This window comes from Manihot esculenta, chromosome 1 (genome assembly GCF_001659605.2).
Source record: "Manihot esculenta cultivar AM560-2 chromosome 1, M.esculenta_v8, whole genome shotgun sequence".
Classification (NCBI taxonomy): Eukaryota; Viridiplantae; Streptophyta; class Magnoliopsida; order Malpighiales; family Euphorbiaceae; genus Manihot; species Manihot esculenta.
The window spans coordinates 14,501,003-14,508,809 of NC_035161.2; positions in this window are offsets into that span (position 1 = coordinate 14,501,003).

The window sequence follows — 7,807 nt, forward strand, 5'->3', positions numbered from 1 at the left end:
TACAGCAGCTGAGCTTACATGGCTTGGATATATTCTATCTGATCTTCGGATTTTTCCTCCACACCCACCGAAACTTTTTGCAGACAATGTCAGTGCTCTATTCCTCACAGTCAATCCAGTATTTCATGCTCGAAGTAAACATATTGCGTTGGATTACCACTATGTAAGAGAGCGAGTAGCTCAAGGGGCTCTTATTACTCAACATATTCCTTCCACTTGTCAGCTAGCTGATGTATTCACTAAATCAGTTCCTAAGGCTCGTCTTGCGTTCTTTCGACACAAACTATGTCTCCAACCTCGGCATAGTTTGAGGGGGGATATTGACCAAGGGAGTGATAAGGATGTGTTCACCCCTTGGAGTAATAAGGCTGACTACAGGACTTGAGCCTGGAGAGATAAGGTTGGTAATTGATTCTGCTGATTTTCAGTAATTTAGAGTTCTACGAGTTATACGTTCTGTTACATATGGTAGTCTAACAATATATTGTACCGTACTTCTAGCTATTTAGTTATTTTTGTAATCTATTTAAACAGAGTACTATGCCTCTGTTTATTATTGAGGAATACATGAATTAATTCATTTTTATAAAATCTCTTTCGCCTTTTTTTCCTATTCTCTTGTTAAGTGGATCAAAAGTAAGTTTAACATTGATTATCAATGTGGACGGCTGAACTTTGGTATTGCTAGTTTCTGAGTAAATTTATTATTTTCCCATTATAATTTCCTTTTGTAAACCAACATAAGTTTGATACTTAACTGGTGCACAAAGTCGTTTCCTTGTGGTTGGCATATTTGGCAATAAAGTGGTATTGGTGCTAAAGTGAAATTCCTATACCAAGAGAGAGCTTGGGTTACTGACATTACAGAAGGAAGAATGGTGTTATACAATGGCAATCAGAGGCAGGGTTTTCTGTCTAAAACAAAGCGAATCGAGAAGCAGAACAAGTGCGGAATCCCAGGAGTGGGATCGGTATAAGTACCTCTTGAACTTCTTGTAATATATATATAAGACCAATGGTTTTGCATGTCTTTGTGTGGTGAGAAATCAAGGTTTTTGTGACCTACTTGATAAAATTATAGTACTTGAAGGTAATAACATAACATGTTTTCTGACTGTTTCAAATCGAGTTTGTGCCCTTTAGATAAACAGAGAAGAGAACGCTCCCATTATTCATGGGTAAATCAAGCGCAAGAAGAATTCAAGAATGCCAGCGTAGAAAAGTTCTGCGAAGGGGTGAGAGACGATTAAGAATAAAAGAGTATGGAATGGTGGATGCCAGTGACAAAGCAATCATGATGGGGAAAAAATGTGTCTACTCTTCAAAGAGTTAAAAGCAACAATTGGGGGAGGCAGAAGATAGGAGTATCATCTTGCCAATTAAAGTTTGATTTCTCCTCGGGGCGGTACCTATGGAAATTGTCAAAAGAGTTACAAATGCATCAAGTGTCAATGGAAAACCGCAGTTGTGATGAAGCTAAGAAATCACACGATGAATAATAAAGTACAAATGGAAGGTAATTAGAGGAAAACACAAGATATGACCTCGGAGCCAAACAACAGGAGTGCGGTGTCCTAAGTGATAATCTTAGGTGGAGTCCTAAAGGTAACTCGGAGTTATCAAATGGTAATGTGAAGGACCCCTCAACCTCTAATCTTGTACAATGTTTCCTAAATTTCTTGACACGTTTCATTACATAAATCATTCTTGGATATTTGACAGCTTTTAGTCAAGTTTCCCGTGTGAGGGACTCGAGAAAATTTGAACTAACCGATATTGACCATATTCACTGTGTAGCTATTTATAAGCAAGGAAATGGCGTATAACATGGATTTGTTAGAATTCAGTTGGGTTTCGGTCAGGTGTTGAATAAGGCATAGAACCCATGAGACCAACGAAGACGAAAAGAAAGGCGCCAACAGAGATGAACGTCAAAGAGGACTAAAGAACATATGTGTAACTCGAGACAATGGCTATGGTGTTGCCATTGGCAGAACAAAGGGAGTCTCTCTTATCAATTCATTACTGTTGAGTTAAAATAGTGTTGCTATTTGTTTTTGGATAACGTGCTTGAGTAATTATTGTCTTAGGAGACTAATGATATTTCTTATGAGACTATTACAGATATAAAGAAGGAAGACTGACATTACTAAGGAGATTAATGATATTACTCATGAGACTATTACAGATATAAAGAAGGAAGACTATCAACACTTAAAGAATACGCACAGTGGGACGTGTGAAAGAGGAAACAGGGTAAATCAACATCAAATCCAGCGGGACAGATCGGTCATGGCGCCGTGCGGGTGGATGAGAGGAGAACATCATGAAATGGAGATTTCACACACATAGTCGTCACTCAAACACTAACAGTCAACAGAGTTCATTGCATAATTTCACACAAGGATTGAAGTACCAATCTCCAAACATATTTGCGGAAGATGTGACACCAAAGGACAGATCATCCAAGACCAAGTGTTCGATCAAATATAAATTGTTGGTGCAAGCAACATACAAGAGAACCTATGACAACAACTCCATGTGTTATAAAAAAATCAAGTGTCCAAGCAGAAGATTGAAGACCTTCGTCAAGCTCAGTCAACGAGGACGTCGACCGTTTAAGTGGGGGAGAGTGTTAGGGTCTTAGAATCTCAGGGACCAAAACTGTAATTTTCCAACAGTAGAGATTTGGGAAAATAATATTGGGATAAATTAGTATAAAATATTAGTAAGCAAAGAGCCGTGTCAGATATCTGAAATTCTCATTAGATTATTTATTTAGGGGGGTGTGTCATCTGAGACATATTGATATCTCCTCCTGCCACAAGCCAAGTTGTTCTTAAAGCTCTTTAGGGGGGAGTGACTAGTTGGCCACCAGCTGGGGCTGGGCCCAGTTGGCTACCGTAGGCCTACGGAGATCCTGAGTTGTGCCTTCACACCTTGTAGACCGTCCCCCCTATCTACAAGGGAGGTGAGAATTATTGTAATGATGGTATTGATGATAATGTGTAATTACTATTTTGCCCTTGGAATAAAATAAGTAGCCTGTTCATGAATTCTCATGTTCAGTTCTATATCTTGTGCCTACTGTGAGGCTTCTGATTGTATGATGCCTATTGGCTTCGTAGTTCGCTTAGATAAGCTTGACTAATCAAGGTATTCATATTCACAGGATGATTGGCTGATTCTGAAGGCTGACTTGGCTTGAAGGTGTTCAAGTCAAGTGCCGCACGGACTTGAGGAACAATTGGTACTCACTCTCACCAGACTATTCCCTTAAAGTGGGAGGTCAAGGGTTCGAGTAGTGGGGGAGGCGACCTAATTTCCAAAGGGAAATTTGGGCCAAATCCACTTGGGGAAGGATGCGATGCAAGAACCCAAGGGGACAAATCCTGCCAGGAACCCGTGAGGGTGAATGGATGTTAAAAAGCTGTTCACGACGCCAGTGGAAAGCCCGAGGTGGCACGAGGCCAGGCGAGGGATAGCCCTGGGCCGTGAACGGTAACAGTGCCGGTGAAAGGGCCGGGCTGTTACATGATAAGGATGTGTTCACCCCTTGGAGTAATAAGGCTGACTACAGGACTTGAGCCTGGAGAGATAAGGTTGGTAATTGATTCTGCTGATTTTCAGTAATTTAGAGTTCTACGAGTTATACGTTCTGTTACATATGGTAGTCTAACAATATATTGTGCCGTACTTCTAGCTATTTAGTTATTTTTGTAATCTATTTAAACAGAGTACTATTCCTCTGTTTATTATTGAGGAATAAATGAATTATTTATATTTAATGGAATTTAAACATTATTTTTATAACCCATTGTTTATATATTTTAAATATGATTTGTATTATAAATATTAGGGTGATTATATTAGTGCAAATATCTTTATTTTTTTAAATTGTTCTCTTGTTATAATCTATTTAATAAATAATATTTTTTACTTTTTAATTTGTTGGTCGGGTAATTAAATAAATTAAAATTTACACCTAATTCAATTAAATTAATTGAATATTCTGAAATTTAAAGTATTAAAACTAAACCAATTGAAAAAATAAAAAATTAATAAATAATTTAACTAATTATTTTGTTGATTAGATAAAAAATTAACTATCCGTAATTTCAATTTAAAATCAAAATTAATCTATTAATTTTAAATTGGGAATATAAAATTTAAAATTGATATCATAATTTAAAATTGATACCATCATTATATTTAAGTTAAAAATTTTGAAACACTAAATCTAAAATTAAAATATTTATTATTAAAATAAGCTATATTGTAACCATGAAATATATATATATATACTTTCCATGTAGTCTTATAAATTATTATTTTAAATGTTATATTTTAATTTGTTAAATTATTTTATTAGTCTTAGTAATACAATTCAAACTATAGAAATATTTATTTAATAATATTTTATTTAATAAAAAGTATTCTATAAGTAATTAATTTATAATTGAGTACTAAATTTCTATTTATTAGAAAATATTAATATGATAAATATGGAATTATTTAATTGTTTTTTATATTTAATATTTTTATATTTAATAGGGGATTTACACATATAAAAGAGGATTATGGTCTTAATATGATTGAAATCAAATTTTAAAATAAATTTTAGATTGAAATCAAATAAAAATCGAAAATTAAATTTTTTTATACATGTTGAAAAAATTGAATCCAAACATTGAAATGGTCCATTAGAGCAAATAAAAAATATACCAATAAACATGTGATAATCAACCTTTAACAAAATCTCATCAAAATAAAATGCCAATTGTTATGAATTAAGATGCTAATAAATGAACCAAAAAAATAGTTTTATTTATATGAAAAATACGTGATATATATTTCAGTTAAGAGTTTTATTTTTCATTGATTTTTCGCCTTAAATTTTATTAAGCGTTTTTCTACAAATTAATTTAATATTGACAGCAATATTTTTAATATTTTCTTAATAGTTATATGATCTATTAATTTAAAACGAATCAAGATGAGAAAATCAATAAATTAAGACTTTTATATTTTTATCAATGAAATAGTCTTAAGTGGATTACTTTTAATTTTTATGTCTTAAACATTGGTTAAGGGCATTATATATTTTTTTTACCATTGATTTTATATATTTAATGAAATTTAAACATTAATTTTATAACCCATTGTTTATATATTTTAAATATGATTTGTATTATAAATATTAGGTTGATTATATTAGTGCAAATATCTTTATTTTTTAAAAGTGTTCTCTTGTTATAATCCATTTAGTAAACTATATTTCTTACTTTTTAATTTGTTGGTCGAGTACTTGAATAAATTTGAATTTATACCTAATTCAATTAAATTAATTGAATATTCTGAAATTTAAAATATTAAAATTGAACTAATTGAAAAATAAAAAATTAATAAATAATTTAACAAATTATTTTGTTGATTGAAAAAAAAATTAACTATCCGTAATTTCAATTGAAAATCAAAATTAATCTTTTAATTTTGAATTGGGAATATAAAATTTAAATTTGATATCATAATTTAAAATTGATACCATCATTATATTTTAGTTAAAAATTTTGAAATACTAAATGTAAAATTAAAATATTAATTATTAAAATAAGCTATATTGTAATCATGAAATATATATATATACTTTCGTTGATAATGCGGTTTTATAAATTATTATTTTAAATATTATATTTTAATTTATTAAATTATTTTATTAGTCTTAGTAATACAATTGAACCTATAGAAATATTTATTTAATAATATTTTATTTAATAAAAAGTATTCGATAAGTAATTAATTTATAATTGAGTACTAAATTATTATTTATTAGAAAATATTAATATGATAAATATGGAATTATTTAATTTTTTTATATTTAATAGGGGATTTACACATATAAGAGAGGATGATGGTCTTAATATGATTGGACGTCAAATTTAAAAAAAAAATAGATTAAAATCAAATAAAAATTGAGAATTAAAATTTTTTTATTTATGTTGAAAAAATTGAATCCAAATATTGAAATAGTCAATTCGAGCAAAATAAAATTTTGTCAATAAACAACTGATAATCAACATTTAACAAAATCTCATCAAAATAAAATGCCAATATTAAAATGCTAATAATTGGACTGAAAAAATAATTTTATTTCTATAAAAAGTGCGTGATATATATTTTAGTTAAGATTTTTTTTTATTGATTTTTCACCTTAAATTTTATTAACAGTTTTTTTATAAATTAATTTAAAGTGTTCAAAGTGTTTTATTAATTTTATTAATTTTATTAACAAAATCTTTATTTTTTCAAAGTGTTCTCTTGTTATAATCCATTTAATACACTATCTTTCATATTTTTTAATTTGTTGGTAGGATAATTAAATAAATTCGACACCTAATTCAATTAAATTAATTGAATATTCTGAAACTTAAAGTATTAAATCTGAACCAATTGAAAAAATAAAAAATTAATAAATAATTTAACTAATTATTTTGTTGATTAGAAAAAAAATTTAACTATCTGCAATTTCAATTTAAAATCAAAATTAATCTTTTAATTTTAAATTGGGAATATAAAATTTAAATTTGGTAACATAATTTAAAATTGAGACCACCATTATATTTAAGTTAAAAATTTTGAAAAACTAAATCTAAAATTAAAATATCTATTAGTAAAATAAGCTATATTGTAACCATGAAATATATATATACTTTCTTTTATTGTTTTAAATATTATATTCTAATTTGTTAAATTATTTTATTAGTCTTAGTAATACAATTAAACCTATGGAAATATTTATTTAATAATATTTTATTTAATAAAAAGTATTTGATAAGTAAGTAATTTATAATTGAGTACTAAATTATTATTCGTTAGAAAATATTAATATGATAAATATGGAATTATTTAATTATTATTTATTAAAAAATATTAATATGATAAATATTGAATTATGTTAAATTTTAAAATAAATTTTAGGTTAAAATCAAATAAAAATCGAGAATTAAAATTTTTTATTTGTTGGTCGGATACTTGTTATCCATTTAATATACTATTTTTCTTGTTATATAATTTGTTGGTCGGATACTTAAAATAAGTTCGAATTTATACCTAATTCAATTAAATTAATTATTCTAAAATTTAAAGTATTAAAAATGAACAAATTAAAAAAATAAAAAATTAATAAATAATTTTACTAATTATTTTGTTGATTAGAAAAAAAATTAACTATCCGTAATTTTAATTCAAAATCAAAATTAATCTTTTAATTTTGAATTGGTAATATAAAATTTAAATTTGATATCATAATTTAAAATTGATACCATCATTATATTTTAGTTAAAAATTTTGAAATACTAAATGTAAAATTAAAATATTAATTATTAAAATAAGCTATATTGTAATCATGAAATATATATATATACTTTCGTTGATAATGCGGTTTTATAAATTATTATTTTAAATATTATATTTTAATTTATTAAATTATTTTATTAGTCTTAGTAATACAATTGAACCTATAGAAATATTTATTTAATAATATTTTATTTAATAAAAAGTATTCGATAAGTAATTAATTTATAATTGAGTACTAAATTATTATTTATTAGAAAATATTAATATGATAAATATGGAATTATTTAATTTTTTTATATTTAATAGGGGATTTACACATATAAGAGAGGATGATGGTCTTAATATGATTGGACGTCAAATTTAAAAAAAAAATAGATTAAAATCAAATAAAAATTGAGAATTAAAATTTTTTTATTTATGTTGAAAAAATTGAATCCAAATATTGAAATGG